Source organism: Macaca nemestrina, chromosome 3, assembly GCF_043159975.1.
Source record: "Macaca nemestrina isolate mMacNem1 chromosome 3, mMacNem.hap1, whole genome shotgun sequence".
In the NCBI taxonomy this organism is placed as follows: Eukaryota; Metazoa; Chordata; class Mammalia; order Primates; family Cercopithecidae; genus Macaca; species Macaca nemestrina.
Genome location: NC_092127.1, coordinates 38,237,245 through 38,256,282, shown reverse-complemented (window position 1 = coordinate 38,256,282; position 19,038 = coordinate 38,237,245). Strand labels below are relative to the sequence as shown.

Below are 19,038 nucleotides of genomic sequence, written 5' to 3'. Positions count from 1 at the left end.
CCCAAGGATGACCAAAAATATTGAATATAAGAGCCAACATAGGCTACTTTCCTCTGTATCATATCTGAATGTACTGTTTTATTGAAGTAGGGAACCTGCCATCTCCCACCTTTGCTCCAGGAAGAAAAATCACCTCTCCTCTTTCATAGAAAAAAGATAAAGGGCTTGTTTGGAGTTGAACAAGTTAATCCATGAGGGTTTCGAAGTTGCTTTGATGTCTGCGCATATAAATGGTATAGACCATTCCTACTGTGTAAAGCAGGTTACATTACCTCTAACATGGTAATAAAATGCCATAGTTGATGATCCATGTGTTCAACTATTATTCCATGTGATTAAATTCCAGTACAACTGGACAGACCCATGGGTGGACACACCTATAGAGTGAATTGTAATGGCATGTGACACATAGTCAAACCTTCTAATAATACTAAGAAAGGCTATTGAAATGAAGATGAACCTCGTTAACCAAAGGCAAAGATCATCAACTTTAGACACACAGTTGGTAACTTTTTATAATGCATTCTACAAAGTCTATGTTCAGTTGTATAGAAAAGGGAAACTTCATTTTTTTAGTTTAAAAATATATTATTATCTTTTATCGGCATGTGTTGTATATTATTCATGTCATGATTCTGATAGTAAAATCTTAAATATCACATGCTTAGAAAAATATTAACTGTAAAGAGAAAACCTTGGGACTGTATTGTCCCCAGCCCCCAGCCCCCCAAACTGGGAAAGTGCTGAGAGACCAAAGAATGATGCAGACAAATCCAGCTTGATTAGTAGATGGGTTTATTAAGATTTACATATGGGGTACTCCTGGGTGGCAGCAGAACAACCCTAGAGATCCGTGCTGCCTCCCATCTCTAAGGTGCTTTTAAGCTAGTTTTCTGACTTTTTGCCTACTATTTGTGTGTATTGGGACTATTTTCCTTGGTAGGTTCTTAGATACTCTCCGAGATGTTTGGGTTCTCAGGAATACCTGTTCCTGGGTTGGGCACCATGGCCTTGGCTCACTGCCTAGCCTGCGTGATTCAGGCAGTGAACATACTGGTAACCTAGTGGGGGATCTGTCACACTACACTAACCAGAAAAAGAATTTAATTCTTTTCATTGTATTTCTCTCTCCCTTTCCCTCATCTGAAAACCAAAGTATAGGATTTGTTTAACTAAAAAACAAAACAAAACAAAACAAAAAAATCTACCTTACCAGAATTATTTATTTATTTATATTAGATTGGTGCAAAAGTAATTGAGTTTTTTGCCATTTTTTTGTTTTTTTAAGGCAAAAATTGCAATTACTTTTCACCAACCTAATAGACAAGAATCTGGCCCTGTTGCCCAGGCTGGAGTGCAGTGGCATGATCATAGCTCATTGCAGCCTCCAATTTCTGGGCTCAAGTGATCCTCTCACCTCAGCCTTCCTAGTAGCTGTGATTACAAGTACACACCACCACACCTGGCTAGTTTTTAAAATTCTTTGTAGAGAACGGGGTCTTGCTGTATTGCTCAGGCTGGGCTTGAGCTTCTGTCCTCAAGTGATACTCTCACCTCAGCCTCCGGAATTTTATTTAAAAAAGAAAGGTTACATTAGGTTCTTGAAAGTGTCTTTTGAAGTAGGATGTAGTTGAAAACATATCTTTAAGGACACTTTATTGAATTAATGAAATACCAGTGTACTCAGCATAATACTGATTATATTATATAGTTTCAAGTTTTCTTTTCTTTTAAAGCGTATTTTCTTCAAATGAAGCTTAAACGGTTGTATTTTCCATGTACAAATATGTTTCAGTTCTGGTAGACTCAAATAAAAAATCTAGAACCTAGTTTCCTAATTAACGATAAAGATTGTGCTGTATGAAGTTATACATAAATATTTAGAAGAGGAAGACTTGGCATTAAAAGGACTGACTCCAGAGTCTTCCTTGGGGAAGAGTTGTTGTGGGGACTAAAGGAGTTTATTATTTATGACAAGGATTTAGAATAGTGTCTGGCACAAAGTAAGTGCTGTATGTGTTTGCTGTTTTTATTATTGCTATTATGTGGCTTAAGCCATTTATTTGTATAATTTTTAAAAGTTTTTTTTTTTCATTGCCTTACCCCTAAAAGGATTTGAGCCTCTTCCAAAGCAACTGAAAGGGCTTCTGCTTTTAGTAGAAGTTAATGAAAAGCTAGAGTTTTGGAACTCCCCCTTTTGCCCCTAGCCGTCTTTTGTTCTAAGATGAAGTTTCTTAAATTTGGTGGTTCTACATTTCCTCCTCTGTAACACGATGGTCTTAAGATGACATCTGTAAGATGACAGTTCCACATTCTGCTATCTTTTCAAGTCACAACAATTCTGTGACTCTTTGATCTTACCTTCTGCTTCAGCAAGAATGTTAGGGTTATTCCTTTAGAATTTTAGAACCGGAAAAGCATTAACCAAACACTTCTCTCTGGGGAACTCCTCCCTTCTCCTGGCTTCATTTAGTGTTTGTTGTTGTTGTTTTCTTATAAATTACTAGCAATCTTTGTTTTTCCTTTTATATATTTTTTCTAAAGCACTTTTTACATGCTATATAATGTATTTAGTTATTATGTTTATTGTCTCTGTCTCCCTGTTGAATGTATTAGTCTGTTCGCACATTGCTATGAAGATATACCCAAGACTGGGTCATTTACAAATAAAAGAGGTTTAATTGACTCACAGTTCTGCATGGCTGGGGAGGCTTCAGGAAATTTACAGTCATGGCAGAAGGTATGTCTTCACAGGGCAGCAGGAGAGAGAATGAGTGCCAGCAGGGGAAGTGTCAGACACTTGTAAAACCATGATATCTTGTGAGAACTCACTCACTATCATGAGAACAGCACAGGGAACTGCCCCCATGATTCTATTACCTCCCACTGGGTTCCTCTCATGACACATGGGGATTATAAGTGTTACAATCCAAGATGAGATTTGGGTGAGGACACAGCCAAACCATATCAGTAAGCTTCATGAAAGCAGGGATCTTTGTCTTTTTTGTTCAGGTGGCTGATACATAGTAGGTGCCAAGTAGGGGCTCAAAAACATTGTTGGATGAACAAACAAATAGATTTTCAATTGTCTACTGGACGATTTCTAATAATCATCTCCAGTTCTTTTCTGAAGCAACTATCTTTCATGATTTTTCTTATCTCCACCAGTGACACTACCTCCATGTTGTCAAGAGCAAACTCCTAGAGAAGTTGGCAGCCACACCTAGAACAGAAAAATTCAGTGATTTTCAAGGGGATTTAGGATAGTCACCACCATCGTGGCCCTGGGTACAGAAACAGTAGCAGTACAGTCTCACACAAGGTAGATGGGGCTGAATCTTCTCAAACAGAGAACTGGGGATAACTGGCCAACTGCCCAGGAAATTGCTTCAAGTTACCAAAATTTATTACAAAATCATAGCTTCTGTTGGGTATGCCTGATATGCTTCCTCTGTCATGTTAGTTCCATTGGAGATTCCTTATTGCTTCCAATAAGGAAAGCAAATTCCCAATTTTTGTGGTTTGGCATCCAGTTCCAAGTACCCCTTGTCAGTTGTCTGCTCAGCTGAGGCCTCCTCCTTAGGGTCTCCGAATGCAGTCCTGCTTCTGCTTTAAAGCCCCTCTGTTCACTGTGCTGTTGTTCTTCACCCATTCAAATCCAACTTTTCTGATTGAATACAGCAGCTTCTCAGCCCTCACTTGCATGAAGCCATCTGTATCATGTTTCTGGGCTCCCAAACACTGTGTTATTCTTAAATATTTCATTGCTTATCTCCTGCTTTCCTCACTTGTGATAACCTTTTGAGGACAGAGAGTAGTGGAATAATAGAGGTAGGGATTCGTGAATGAATCATAAATTCTAGCTAAAGCAAAACCCACAAAACCATTAACGTAATTAACTTAACATAAGTGCATTTACTGGCCTGTGATGAAGTTTTCAAGGGGTTTAGAAAATTCTGAGATCAAGTCCTTTCTACTTTCGTTTTTTTGTATTAAGATGACCTTTAAAAAAAAACTGGATGATAGTGATAATACTTAGTAATAGTAATGGCTTCAAATGAATTATCTGTACTTGCAAAAATAGAACATTGGCAATTGATTGCGTGTGTGTATACATATGTACATACATATTATATATTTTTAGAAGTAATTTTATGGATCTCTGATATCAGAGAGTCTGGGAAAGATGGTTGCTAATCACACAAGCATACATACATACTCTATCTCTTTACATTGTTGGCTGTTCTCTCCTCTGCTCAGGCTCAAAATATTCATTCTTCAGGGTCTCAGACATTGGCTTAAGATTCTCATGTTGTGGTTTGATTCTGGTTGTCCAGCTAGGAGATGTGTGAAAGTTACTTTCCATGTATGTAAAAACACCCTCCTTCCATTTCTTGAACTTCAAAGAATATTTTTTCTTGTTCTGTGCAGATTAATCTAGACAATGGCATTCCATTCCCTTTTTAAGTAAATCAGCTTTGTTAAGGTCATCAAAAAAGAAATTTTACATGGCTTTCTAATTTTTCAGTCTGATGAAAGCACTCAGGATACAAAAGACATTAATTTGTTCATTTTCTTTCCAAATCTTGTACTATTTGTTCTCTTGTTCTATATTGTAAGGCAAGTTAACATTTGCTTCCTTTTTGTAATTGTTCCATAATCTCAAGTTTTCACTGAATGTTTCATTGAATTCACTATATGTTTACTCTTGGATTTTGACATTTTAATTATTAGGAACATTTGATCACATATAATCTTAATAATGTTCAACAATACCACACTGCTCACATTTATGTGGAATGCTGACAGAATGACAGGCAGTGGGAGCCAAGATTATGTGCCACACGGCTGATTGGTGCAGGGGAAGGCGGGGTGTTCCCATGTTACAACGCAGTGTCTCTTGGTTACTGTGCAGTTCCAGACAATAGATACTTGCTGTTTTAGTCAGAGTTTGTTGGATGCAAAGAACAGAAGCCCACTCAAATTAACTACAAAAAAAAAAAAAAAAGCAAAAAACCCAAACCTTAAAAATGTAGAATCTCGTAGCCAATCTATGTGGCACCGGTAGACCCATTAGGGACTATGGCATGGGCTGGAAATAGAATGTCAAGAATCATGGTCATTGCCTCCTCTCTTGTTCTTCCTTTCTCTGCTCTCTATCCTCTCTCACCTGGGTCAACATATTTATGCATGCCAGCATTGACATGACCTTTTGGTTTTAGGCCCATATTAGACCCTGCATTTTTCATAAGTCATATTCCCAAAAGAGACCATTCGATTGGCTTCATTTAGCCTGTGGAGTCATTCCTGCTGGATCAGGTTGCTACCCTGGGTTCAGTGTTCTTCAGGGTTTAGAGTAGGGGAGGATTTACATGGTACAAATTGGGAAGCTACTAGTTGGATATTGTGTCTCCTGCATTGGCCCTTTGTTTCTAATCTGTTCTTCCATATGTTCTATCATTTTGTCTTTTTGTTATACACTTTGAGAGATTTCCTTACTGTTATGGTAATTTTATTAAATTTCTATTTTGGCAATCACATTTTCAGAAATATTTTAAAAGTTTTTTATTGTTCTCTATAATCACTTTATTTTCATTGTGTCTTATTCTTTAATGATTATAGTTGAGTGGGTGTGGGGTGCAGTGTGTGGCTATTGCCCTGGCACTTTGGGAGGGCAAGGTGGGAGTTCAAGTTCAGCTCCTGCTTGAGGCCAGGAGTTTAAGACCAGCCTAGATAACATAGCGAGACCCTGTTTCTACAAAAAAAATTATTTTAAAAATTAGTCAGGCGTGGTGGAGCAAATCAGTTGGGCGTGGTGGTGTGCTTCTGTAGTCCCAGCTATGCAGGAGGCTGAGATAGGAGGATCGCTTGAGCCCAGGAGTTCGAGGTTGCTGTGAGCTGTGATCGCACCACTGCACTCTAGCCTGGGTGACAGAGCAAGACTGTCTTAAAAAATATATATTTAAGAAGATACTAAAACCATTTTTTGAGTATTGGTCTCGCTCTGTCACCCAGGCTGGATTGCAATGGTGTGATCGTAGCTCACTGCTGTCTAGAACTCCTGGATTTAAGGGATCCTCCAGCCTCGGGCCACTCTTTGAACTACAGTACTCTTTTGTTTCCCAAATTAACACTTTGCTTTCAGGGTCAGTTTTCCCCTCCTGTTACTGGTCTTCCTTGTAGACTTGGTTCCCTATTCATAATAAGGAATAAAGGACTGGGAAAAGTTTCCTCTACTCTTTTAAAAAGATCTATATGTAGAGCCTTTTTTTTTTCTTCTTTTTCCTCAGCTGTCCCTGTTCTCTGAGTGAGAATTCTAAATGAAGCGCTGTGTGCGTGCGTGTGCGTGCGTGTGTGTGTGTGTGTGTGTGTGTGTGTGTGTGTGTGTGTGTAGTACTGGGTTGTCTGTTGGCCAGCTTTTCTTCACCCCCAAAATGCTGTAAGGAAGTATTTACTCTAAGGTATCAAAATTCACATCAGAAGCCTTCACAAGCCATCTCTTACTCCCTGCTGCCACAGTTGGTTCAGTTTCTTTAGAGATGAACCCTGAGATGTGTTGTCTGTCATCACACTTGGCCAGGCTGTGCGAAGGCTGTGCTAGAGGCAGGGGAGAGATGGGAGTGCTAACTGTCATCACTTCATCCCCCTATTTCCTGCCGCAGATCCTCTCCCCACTCTGTGATACCTGTTGACTCGGAACCCAGAGCCTCCCCAGGCTCTGTTGAACAGATTGCCTCCTTGGTGGCCTTGGAGAGCAGCTTTCCCCTCTGTTTCATCTGTGAGCGCATACTCCTTACCCGTTCTGTGTTCCAGGAATTTGTTGAAATCTCTTACCCATTTAAAGTTTCCTTTCAGTGAGCTCTTTTCAATAGTATGGAATTCTTCCATTTTGTTCTTTGATGCTTTTCCTTGCAATTGGACTCAGGAGGGACATCCAGGCTGTCAGGCACCTTGAAATGGAAGCCACATCAGGTTGTTCTTTTAAAAAATAGCATTTGATTATTGGCTTTTATTTTGCTTTTTAAAATGAGACATATACATATAAAAGAATATATATAAGTACATGTATAATTTAAAGAAAATTAATAAAATGAACTTGGCTACCTACTATATAGCTTAAGAAACTGAATGTCGTATGAGTAGTACCTTAGAAACCCGTTTGTCCTCCCTTCATTGTATCCCTTTTGTCCCCCACCCACCCCCCACATTTCTCCTATGGTGACCATTATCCTTCATTTCTTAGTCACTCCTTTGCTTTTTTAAAAAATGCATTTGTCTTTTATATATTTTTATCTAGACAATATATTATTTAATGTTAGCTGCTTTTGCTCTTTCTACAAGTGGAATTCCATGACATGTACACTTCTGTACCTTGCTCTTTTACTCAAGCTTATGTTTTTGAGATTTATCCATGTTTATTCATGAAGCCATATTTTATTTATTTTTACTACAGTGTAGCACTGCATTGTAAGATATACTACAATTTAATTATCTTTTTAAAAGAGGATTAAAAATTTTTTACTGTATACTCATAGAACACTTCTGATACCAAATGTGTGTGGGTATTTCCCACACCAACCAATTCTTTAATTCTTGGCAGACAGTGACTACTTATCCTACAATTTAATTCTGACACTAACTGCCTGGAGTTAGCAGAAAGCCCACAGGTTAAGGGCTCGGTCCAAGATTGCCCCCTACCTCAGATGCCAATAAGAAGTAGGGAGTCCCCAGGTTTCCTACAACTTCTATCTGACTTGGCTACAAATTGGAGGTTCTCATGACCCATTCCTCAGGTTCGATAATTTGCTACAAAGGCTTGTAGGACCCAAGGAAAGTTTACTTACTGTTACTAATTTACTACAAAGTATATATTAAAGGATACAAATGAACAACCAGGTGAAGAGATAAATAGGATGAGGTCTAGAAGGGTTCGAGCATAGGAACCTGTGTCTTGGTGAACTTTGGGATATGCCACTCTGTCGACATATGAATGTGTTCTTGTACATCAACTAGGAAGCTCTCTGAACCCCGCAGTTTAGGGATTTTATGAAGGTTCCATTTATGTAGTAGGCATGATTGATTAAATCATTGGCCATTGGTGACTGAACTCAATTTGCAGCCCCAGCAAAGTGGGGTGGGGGAGTGGAGGAGTGGGGATGAAAATTCCAACCCTTTAATTAAATGATTGGCTCTGATGACAACCAGCCCCTTTCCTCCAAGAGTCACCTCATTAACATAAATCCAGGTGTGTTTGAAAGGGCTTATTATGAATAATAAAAGACGTCCCTCTTATCCCATCACTCAGGAAATGTTAAGGGCTTTAGAAACCCTGTGCCAGGAATCAGGGGACAAAGACTAAATGTATATATAGGTCCTCTATAATATGAAATACATGAGCATTTTTAAGTTCCAGCTATTCAGGAGGCTAAGGCGGAGGATTGCTTGAGTCCAGGGGTTTGAGGCTGCAGTGACCTATGATCACACCTCTGCACGCCAGCCTGAGAGACCTCATCTCTTAAAAAATATATATGTATTTCATATGATATGTTATTATATTGCAGTATCAGACTTTCTGATGCTGGTGAACATTTGTGTTTGTGTAACCATATAATCATGAGAAAGATTGCTATGAAGGTAGCGCTGTTGCACAAGAGTTTCCCTAGGATATAAACCTAGGACTGGAATTGCTGCTTCCTAGAGTATATGTGTGTTTAGTTTTACTAGGTGATGACAACTGTTTGCCTGAGTGGTTGTACCAGGATACAGTATATCAGTGTATGAAATTGTCTGTGGCTCCCCATCTTGGACAGCACTTGGTATGATCAGATTTTTAAAATCTTTTGCCTGTAGATATGGAATCATTTCTTACTGCGTGTTTTTAAAATTGAGATGTGATTTATATGTACTAAAATTTACCTTATTGTGGCCTTAACTTTCATTTTTAAGGATTTATTTTCATATGGCTACTAACCTTTCATGCTTTCTCTTCTATAAATTTTTGCCATATCTTTCCAATTAGTTCCTCTTTTAGACTGGTGGATGTGCCTTATATATTCTGGATATACTGTACATATACACACATAATGTCATGGGATTTCTTTCTTTCTTTCCTTTTCTTTTCCTTTTTTTTTTTTTGTTTGTTTGCAGGATTCATTTTACCAGGAGAAAAAGGCAGTGCTTATGTCCAGTAGTCAGTTTTCTGTAAATATGAATGTGGTGTTCTTTTTCTTTTCTTTTCTTTTTTTGGTCGTGGTTTAATCTTTGACAAAATTGGGAAGTTTCAGTACTTTAAAAAGTTTAGAGTCTTTGTTTCCTTCACATCCTAATCTGTTATCTCTGTTGTGAAACATTGTGATTGAGAATGTATCCTTGACATTCAGTAACTCAGAATGTTTTCCTTAGAGTGCACACTATTAAAGTTGGAGTCTGACGCTTCAGATGCTTGTGGTGCTTGGTGCTTGTGAGGCTGGCTCTGCTGATAGATCTAGCTGTTTTGGAGGTATCAGTCCACAGTCTGGCCAGCACTTGAGGAGATGGGCTGTAAATGCTGATCCAGACTTATGAGAACTCTAGTGTTTTTCTTGATTCTGTAGTTAACACATTTATGAAATTTGATGGAAAAGTAAGTTGGCTTTAATAAAATTATAACATTAATTAGTAACCATTCTTTTTTCCATTTAATGATTTACCCTGAAGTTAACTTAAGGGATATTTTCTGTTAAGTGGTGATATTTCTATGGATAAAAACTTAGTAAAATGGCAAATCTTTGCATATTTAACCACATTAGTAATTTATTTTAAAAGATACTTTTTGGAAGACTTCTTAGGACTGTAACAAAAGTGCAAAAATGAACTCTGAAATAGTTTTTTTGTTTTTGAATGCAGAGAGGTCTTCCAAAAGTTCATTCAAAGTATTGATGTATGGTAACTAGCAATACATCTTTTACGTAAGCTGCTTTGTCCTTCTCATGACTGTTCTTTTTGGAAGGCTTACATGTTCTTAGAGTTTTCGTAAACATTTGGAATGTTTTTCAAGGAATGCATTTTCATTTCCCTTCTGCTCAAAGTATTAGCTATCACTTCCCCTGTGCTGCAGCCACATGGGTGGTCTTCTTTCATTTCCTCGAACCACCATGCTTTTCCTGACTTAGAACCTGCCCATGTGTTGATCCTCACCCTCTGCCCACTCCTATTTATATTATTTATTTTTAAAAAATTGTAGCGAAATATACATTTTATGGGCTGAATTGTGCCCACTCAAAATTCATATGTTGAAGGCCTAACCCCCAATACCTCAGAATATGATTGTATTTCAAGATGGGGGTTATTTGAAGAGGTAATTAAGTTAAAAGGAGGTCATAAGGGTGGCCCTTCATTTGATACAACTGGTGTCCTTTTAAGAAGAGGAAATACAGACACGGACAAGTACAAAGGAAGACCGTGTGAAGTTACAGTGAGAAGACAGCCATCTGCAAGCCAAGGAGAGAAACCTCAGGAGAAACCAACCTTGCCTGGACCTTGATCTTGGACTTCTAGCTTCCAGAATTTTGTTTGATTGTTTGTTTTTGAGACAGAGTCTTGCTCTGTAGCCTAGGCTGGAGTGCAGTGGCGCAATCTCAGCTCACTGCAACCTCTACCTCCCAGGTTCAAGCAATTCTCATACTTCAGCCTCCGGAGCAGCTGGGACTATAGGCGTACACCACCACACCTGGCTAATTTTTTTGGTATTTTTTTTTTTTTTTTAGTAGAGATGGCCTTTCACCATGTTGGCCAAGCTGCTCTTGAGCTCCTGGCCTCAAGTGACCCTCCCATCTTAGCCTCCAAAAGTGCTGGGATTACAGGTGTGAACCTCTGCACCTGGCCTAGCCTCCAGAATTTTGAGAAAATAAATTTCTGCTGTTTAAGCCACCCAGTCTATGTTTTTTGTTATGGCAACCTGGGAAACTAATATAATACATAACACAAATTAGCATTTTAACAATTTTTAAGCATACAGTTCAGTGGCATAAAGTAGTTCACATTGTTGTACAACCATTACCACCATCCTTCTCCAGAACTGTTTTCATCTTGCTAATCTGAAACTCTACCCATTAAACAGTAATTCCCCATTATCCACCTTGGCCTCCAGCTCCTGGCAACCACAATTCTACTTCTCCATGAATTAGACTACTCTAGGTACCTCTAGACTGGAATCATACAGTATTTGTCCTTTTGAGACTGGCTTATTTCACTTAGTGTAACATCCTCAAAGGTCATCCGTGGTTTAACATGTGTCAGAATTTTCTTCCTTCTTGATGCTGAATGCTCCAGTGTATGTGCATATTCCACATTTTATTTATCTACTCATCCATCGATGGGCACTTGGGTGTCTTCCAGTTTTTGGGTGTTGTGAATGTTATGAACATGGGTGCACAAATACCTTTTTGAGTCCCTACTTTCACTTCTTTTGGGTATATATATTTAATACCTAGGAGTTCAGAATTGCTGGATCATATGGAAGTTCTATCTTTAATTTTTTGAGGGACTGCCGTACTATTTTCCTTACCAGCTGTACTATTTTACATTCCTTTCAACAGTGCACAGGAGTTCCAGTTTCTCAGTTTTTTAGTTAGGTCTTTCTGATTAGTCTGTCTCATGGTACCCTGTTATATTCTTTCATAACATTTACTGCAGTTTCTAATGATGCATTTTGTATGTTTTTAGTGTCTACTTTTTCAACTAGACTGTACACTTGAGCAGGGATGATGGTAGTTTTTTTAGTATCGCCATAGCATTCTAGTATGATGCCTGATACATAGCAAGCTCAAAAATAATGATTATGTAACTAACTGAATGAATGAATACATGATGTGCTTATTTTGTGCCTGGTACAATATTGAGCATACTTTATATGTTAATTTTATTTTCACTTCAATCCTTTGAGGCAGGCAGTATTTGTAACCTCACTTACATATGAGGGAACTGAGGTATGGAGAAGTGAAGTAGCTTGCTCAGAATTAAGCAAGTTAGTGAGTGTTGGAGGTGGCATCTTAAAATGAAAAATTTTTTAATTGACACATTATAATTATACATATATATGGGGTACAACTTGATATTTCAATACATGTATATATTGTATAATGTTCAAATTAGGGTAGTTAGCATATTCATCACCTCATGCATTTATCATTTCTTTGTGGTGAGAACATTCAAAAACCTCTCTCCTAACTATTTTGTAATATGAAATACCTTACTGTTAACCATAGTCACCCCACTGTGCAATAGAACATGGAACTTATTCCTCCTGTCTAACTGTAACTTTTTTCCCCTCTACCAACTTTTCCCCATCCTCCCCTCTCCCATCCTTTCCCCAAGGAGGTGGTATCTTAGTACTTGTCTGTCTATTCAAAGTTTATGCTTCTAATCATTCTTAACTCTAGAGGTAGCATGTGTCCTGCGGCGTGTTGGGATGGTGTTAAATAATGCCACAAACTCGTATTTTGCTTTTGATGAAATGACAGTCTGTGAAGGTTTACAATATATATATTTTTAAACTTGAGTTTTTCTGTGATGATTTTTTAAATAATACATTTGCATGTTCCTTTTTTCTCTGAGTTTAGAAATCTTAAGTTTTATCAGTTCTAAATATTGAGTACTTTGACATCTTTACTCAAAAATTCCCTCAAATTTAAAATTTTACAAATAAGATGTACTTTGATGGTGTTGATAGGGATTATCATGAGCACACACTTCATAAAAGTTTAAAATGTACGTTTGTTGATTGGTGATGTGGAATCCTAGAAATATCATTTGAAAAAACTTATTTTAATAAAAGCAATGCTTATACATTGCAAAAAGGTCAAACATAAAGAAATGTTTAAAATAAAAAGTAAAAATAAAATTTCTAGCCTCAGCCTAATAGTTTTTTTATACATTCTTATTTGTACTGTTTCATTTTACTCAAATGAGATCATAATATAATGCTGTTTCCATTTAATAATATCTTTTGGACATTTTTTCTTAGCACATACACACTATAGACTAAAAAGTATAGACCATATACTTTTTAAGGGGTGAATTGTGTTCTATTGTGTGGATATACCATTATTTATTTAATCTGTCCTCTTCTAATGTAAATTTGGATTGTGTATTTGTTTATTTGACTTATGTAAACCATGCTGCAGTGAACATTCTTGTCCATATATCTTGGTATGCTTACATGACTATATATATAGCATAAATTACTATCAGTGATATTGCTGAATAATACCACTGATAGGCCAATACTCTGATAGGCCAATTTGCCCTCCAATATTGTTGCATCAAATTTCTATAAGATTTTTCTCTTTACGCACACCTTCAACAACTTTTAATATTTGTACATATGAATGACAAATGTTTCAATGGTGTTTTGATCTTTGTTAATTTCTTTTTTCTTTTTCTCTTTTTTTTTTTTTTTTTTTTTTTTGAGACAGAGTTTCGCTCTGTCCCCCAGGCTGGAGTGCAGTGGTGCAATCTCAGCTCACTGCAACCTCCGCCTCCCGGGTTCAAGTGATCCTCCCACCTCAGCTTCCGAAGTAGTTGGAATTACAAGTGTGTGCCACCATGCTTGGCTAATTTTTGTATTTTTAGTAGAGATGGTGTTGCATCCTCTTGGCTACCAAGAGATCTTCCCACCTCAGCCTCCCAAGTTGCTGGGACCACACATGCATCACCATGCTCAGCTAATTTTTGAAAATTTTTTGTAGAGACATGGTCTCCTTATGCTGCCTAGGCTGGTCTTGAACTCGAGCTCAAGCAATCCTCTTGCCTTGGTCTCCCAAAGTGCTAGAATTATAGGCGTGAGCCACCACGCCTGGCTGCAATTGGATGTATTTTTCAAGTTAAACCTCAACAAAGATTCTGTTATTAGTAAGCTTTCTGAAAATCAGTAGATTAGACTTGTTAACATGGTTCTCAAAGGAGATTTTATTAAATGTAAAACTTGAAGATGTTACCTCTGTCAATGCTCATTTGAAAAATGCTTTGGTTTTTAATGCTGTGTATTCTGGCAGATAAAAATGTGTTTGCTTGGAAACCATGGACACCTTAGTGAAAGGAGATATGAACATTTTACCTCCAGAGTTTAATTAAACATTTAGTTTTTTTACATGTAAATTTTTCTGGTTGTAAAAGTGATACATCAGGCTGACGCGGTGGTTCACACCTGTAATCCCGCACTTTGGGAGACTGAGGTGGCTGGATCACTTGAGGCCAAAAGTATGAGAGCAGCCTGGCCAAGATGGTGAAACCTTGTCTCTACTAAAATAAATAAATAAATAAATAAATAAATAAATTTATATTATATTATCTATTATATGTAAATATATTTATATATTTATAAATAAATATATAAAGAAATATTATATATATATATATGTATAAACTAGCTGGGTGTGGTGGCTCATGCCTGTAGTCCCAGCTACTTGGAGGATGAGGCACGAGAATTGCTTGACCCCAGGAGGCGGAGGTTGCAGTGAGCAGAGATTAGCACCACTGTACTCCAGCCTGTAGAACGAGACTCTGTCTCAAAAAAATATGATATATTTATATTCTAGAACATCTTAGATATGTAGAAAGCATATATTAAAAAAACTGTAATGCCATCATCTAGAGATAGCCACCATTAAATTTTGTCATATTTATTTCTAGTATTACCTTTTCCTATGTCTGCAGACATTGAAACATATATGTATATACAAACATACATTGATATTTTATAAAATTAGGCCTATACTGGACATAGTTTTTTTTTTTTTTTTTTTTGAGATGGAGTCTTGCTCTGTCACCCAGGCTGGAGTACAGTGGCACGATCTCGGCTCACTGCAACCTTCACCTCCTGGGTTCAAGCGATTCTTTTGCCTCAGCCTCCTGAGTAGCTGGATTACAAGTGCTTCCCACTATGCCTCTCTAATTTTTATATTTTTGGTAGAGAGAGTTTCATCATGTTGGCTGATCTTGATCTCCTGACCTCAAGTGATCCGTCCGCCTTGGCCTCCCAAAATGCTGGGATTATAAGCGTGAGCCACTGCACCTGGCCCATAGTTTTAATTTTTCATTTACTATTATGATATAGGCATTTTTCCATACCATTAAATATTCTACAAGGTTTGCCATTTAGCTGTGCAATCTCGGACAAGTCATTCAACCTCTCAGTGCCTTATTTTGTCATCTGCAATAGGGATAATAATGGAGATAATGATATACTCACTATACAAGTTTATTGTATGCATTAAATTCATGTAACGCATACAACAAACTTACTAATGCATGTAAAATATTCAGAACAGGCCTGAGATGTTATAATTGCTAAGTTGATATTATTCTTATTTTAAAAATATGATTTCAGATCACCTGAGGTTGGGAGTTCAAGACCAGCCCGACCAATGTGGAGAAACCCTGTCTCTACTGAAAATACACAAATTTGCTGGGTGTGGTCATGCATGCCTGTAATCCCAGCTACTTGGCAGGAGAATCGCTTTAACTGGGAGATGGAGGTTGCGGTGAGCCGAGACAGCACCATTGCACTCCAGCCAGGGCAACAAGAGCGAAACTCCATCTAAAAATAAATAAATAAATAAATAAAAAACAAATACCACCAAAAACCATGATTTATAATTTTTCATAGTATTTCATCCTATGAATATATAATAATATATTTAGCCACTTCCTTATGGGACACTTTTAAAAAACCAAATATTCATTATTACAGGTAATGCTGTGATGAATAAATATTTTTGTACATAATGTTTTCCCATGGAAACATACATAATATACATTTCCTGAAAGTGATGTTATTGGGCGTCACAGCTTTCAGGTATAATACAGTGTCCTTTTGATTTTATTATGGAAAAGTGGTGTTAAAATATGGGTTTTTGATTATCACTGGGTTAAGACAGAGAATTGATTCTTAAAGGGTTGTGATGTGGCATTCTTCTGCCTATTGATTTAGGCATATCCCATTGGAGGCACATCAGGAGCCACTGGAGTTATAGGTGTGAAAGGCAGCCATTTCTTTTCCTACCTGTTTGGGCCAACTATTCCTACAGGTAACTTTGGGTCTACTTGTATGACACAGAACAAGCTATGCCAAAATGCAGACATTTTCCACTACAGAGACTCTGAAATAGCTCTTTTGCAGAACTAAAGAGGCTAGTAAGTTTGTTACCTTTTTCCCTCAATGTAAAAATTTTATATTCCTAAGTGTTTAGAGCTGTGTTTGTTTAAAACACACATGTCCCTAAAAATTCCAGTCCAACGAATGAAAATTCCTCAGAGCAAGGTTGAGGCAAGTTAGGCCTTAGAAATCCGAAGCAGAGACTATAGTAAAACACAAAAAGTCTGGGAGATGCACAGGTGTTTTTCTGAAGGACATTTTTTTGTTTTTTTCCAGGTGATACACTTGGGCGTTGAAGGACATTTTTTGAAATCATGAGAACCGAATGTTTGACTATGAATGTTTCGTTATAACTGCCTGGAAGGTTAGAGTCAAAGAAGTTGAAGTAGGAATATTTATAAATACATTCCTTAACTTTTAGCTTGTGTGTGAAAATGGAGAAGATTATGTGGCTTATTGTTAATTTTCCTTGGCCCCTTATGTGGATTTCCCCATACCCCAGTTGCAATTCTTGGTGGCTTACACTGGCAAAACAAAAAATCATTCTTCACTATGGTTTGGGACAGAGCTACCAGATCTTATTGGGAAGGTAAATCCCAGGAACCCTTCCCCATATTTTGCCATTCTGAACTCTGATTTGTATAGATGATAATTTGACTCTGAAGCTGCTCCATTGAACAATTACAAGTTCACAATGTTAAGGACCAACGGTAGCATCACGAGGCTTAGTAAAATTAATTTTACACACACAACTTGTATTTTTCTTCATGCAATTTGTACACTTACTGGGTTGAGAATTCACAGAAAATATAATTAAGGCTATCGAAGCCAGAGAATATAAGGATGTTTTCCCACTCTTCAGTGTCACTGTAATAATAGCACCTTGTGTAAGAACTCTAAAAATCTTGCCAATCCTTTATAAACTGAGATAACCACTGCTGTCATTAAAGGAGGGCAGGTCATCCCCCAGCAGGGATCAGCTACTCCTGCCTCCTACTGTTTGCTGATTTAATTCTCTTTGTAATAGTGAAGCTGGATTAGGAGTCTAGAGTTAGCACTGCATGCCTTTCCAAAGGAACCAGGGAAAGACTAGGAGTCAATTTCATTACTTTCTTGAGGTACGCCCCCCCAGCCTCTGAGGTCTTTTCCTTGTATTTTGGAAGTTCAGAGCTGGTTCAGGGAGATGCCACTTCTTCCTTCAGTGCTGCAGGTATTTTCTGAAAGCCTTCCATCAGTGGTCCTGATCTTGGTCAGTGGGACCACATTTCAGTCTCTGTTATTACACAGAATACAGCTCTGCTTCTAAAGGCAAAGAGGCAGAGAGCTGAGTTTACTTTACTGTTAATTAATTGATGAGTTGTTTCGTTTATGTTTAACAAATAGGTATCAGGAGTCTGCTGTTTATTGAGAGCTGCATTAAGCTCTGTGGAAGTATATAAAACATATAAAACACAGTTCCTGTTGAAAGCAGTCTGGAATATAAGATAGAAGCACTGAGCACTAGAGAACAGAATAGAAAAATTTAATATTTTCCTGTTCTAACTTGGCCCACACAGGTTTTCCGTTAATGATAAAAGGACGTAACTGATAATTCAGAAACACATACCTTCTTAACATACATCATCTATGGAAAAAAAAAGCCATTAAGGCACCAAAAAAACCTACTGTAGGACTGTAAAGATATTTACCTATTACAGAGATTTATTGATATGATAAAATTAAACAACCATAACTCTCTAATTTGTTAGAAAATCTCCATCCCCTTCTGTCATTCCCAAAAGTCTATCCATTGAAAAATATTCTCTTTAAAATAACATCATCAGCTTTCAATACTCTAAAATAAAAACAAATGGGCTTTTTTTCAAGGTTTACAAACATTTTTCAAAATAAATGCAAAGTAAAAGGTAAACAGGGCCAGCTGGTGGTGGAAAGGACTAAGGATTTCCTTGTGTGGTACAGAGCTGGAGTGCTATGGAACTCAAGTGAAGAGAGTTGGGCATTAAACCTCTCGGAAGATGAAATGAAGGGAAAGCAAATGAGGAAAACAGGTAGAGAGTTACTTTCTGCACCTTTGCTTCTGACTCCTTATGGGACTCCTTAAGGGCAATTTGGAAATGTACCCTGATCCACCAATCATGGTTACATACAGTGTTGTTAAAATATATAAACATTTAAAATCTCATAATGAAAGTAATAACTTTTATAGAGCAGAAGACTCAGAAAACATACACATAACACACAAAAGAAAAATAAATCATCTATAATCTGGCCACCTAGAAATAACTATTGTTATGCCCTGACTTTTTTCCAATGTAAATGATTTTACATTGGGTTTCCAGATCAGAGGGTAAACAGATTCCATAAAAATAATGAGTTAGATTCATATAAGATTGTTGTATTCGTTATTGTGACAATAATTTTGACCCTATCTACCTTTTACTTTGCAGTTATTTTGAAAAATTTTTGTATTCCTTGAAAAAAACCTATTTGTTTTTATTTTACAGTTTTATTGTGATTATTTTAGAGTATTTGAAAGCTAATGACATTATTTTAAAGAGGACCTTTTCAATGGATAGATTTCTAGGAATGACAGAAGGAGATTTTTCTAATAGAGAGTTATAGTTGTTTAATTTTCTCATATCAATAAATCTCTGTAATAGGTAAATGTCTTTATGGTCTTACAGTGGGGCTTTTTTTGGTACTTTTAACAGTTTTTTTTTTTCCCCATAGATGATGTATGTTAAGAAGGTATGTGTTTCTGAATTGTTAGTTATGTCCTTTTGTCATTAATGGAAAACCTGTGTGGGCTAAGTAAGAATAGAAAAATGTGAAATGTCAGACAACTTAAAGTTTCTGATGTGTGTGAAGCTATTAGGTGAACTTAAGCCCTTGACCAGCGACAG

General features: G+C 37.2%; 1 protein-coding gene across 3 annotated transcripts in view; it reads left to right on the top strand.

The window, feature by feature from the left end:
- The window catches only part of FHIP1A (FHF complex subunit HOOK interacting protein 1A), a 277,030-nt gene that overhangs the window by 25,808 nt on the left and 232,184 nt on the right, over positions 1–19,038 (top strand). Inside the window, exon 2 of one of the 3 annotated variants that reach the window (XM_011710587.2) lies at positions 16,412–16,499. The exons of the other annotated variants lie outside the window; for them this stretch is intronic. The gene's annotated coding sequence lies outside the window, so the exon portion shown is untranslated. The remainder of the gene's footprint in view (positions 1–16,411; positions 16,500–19,038) is intronic. 3 annotated transcript variants of the gene reach the window in all.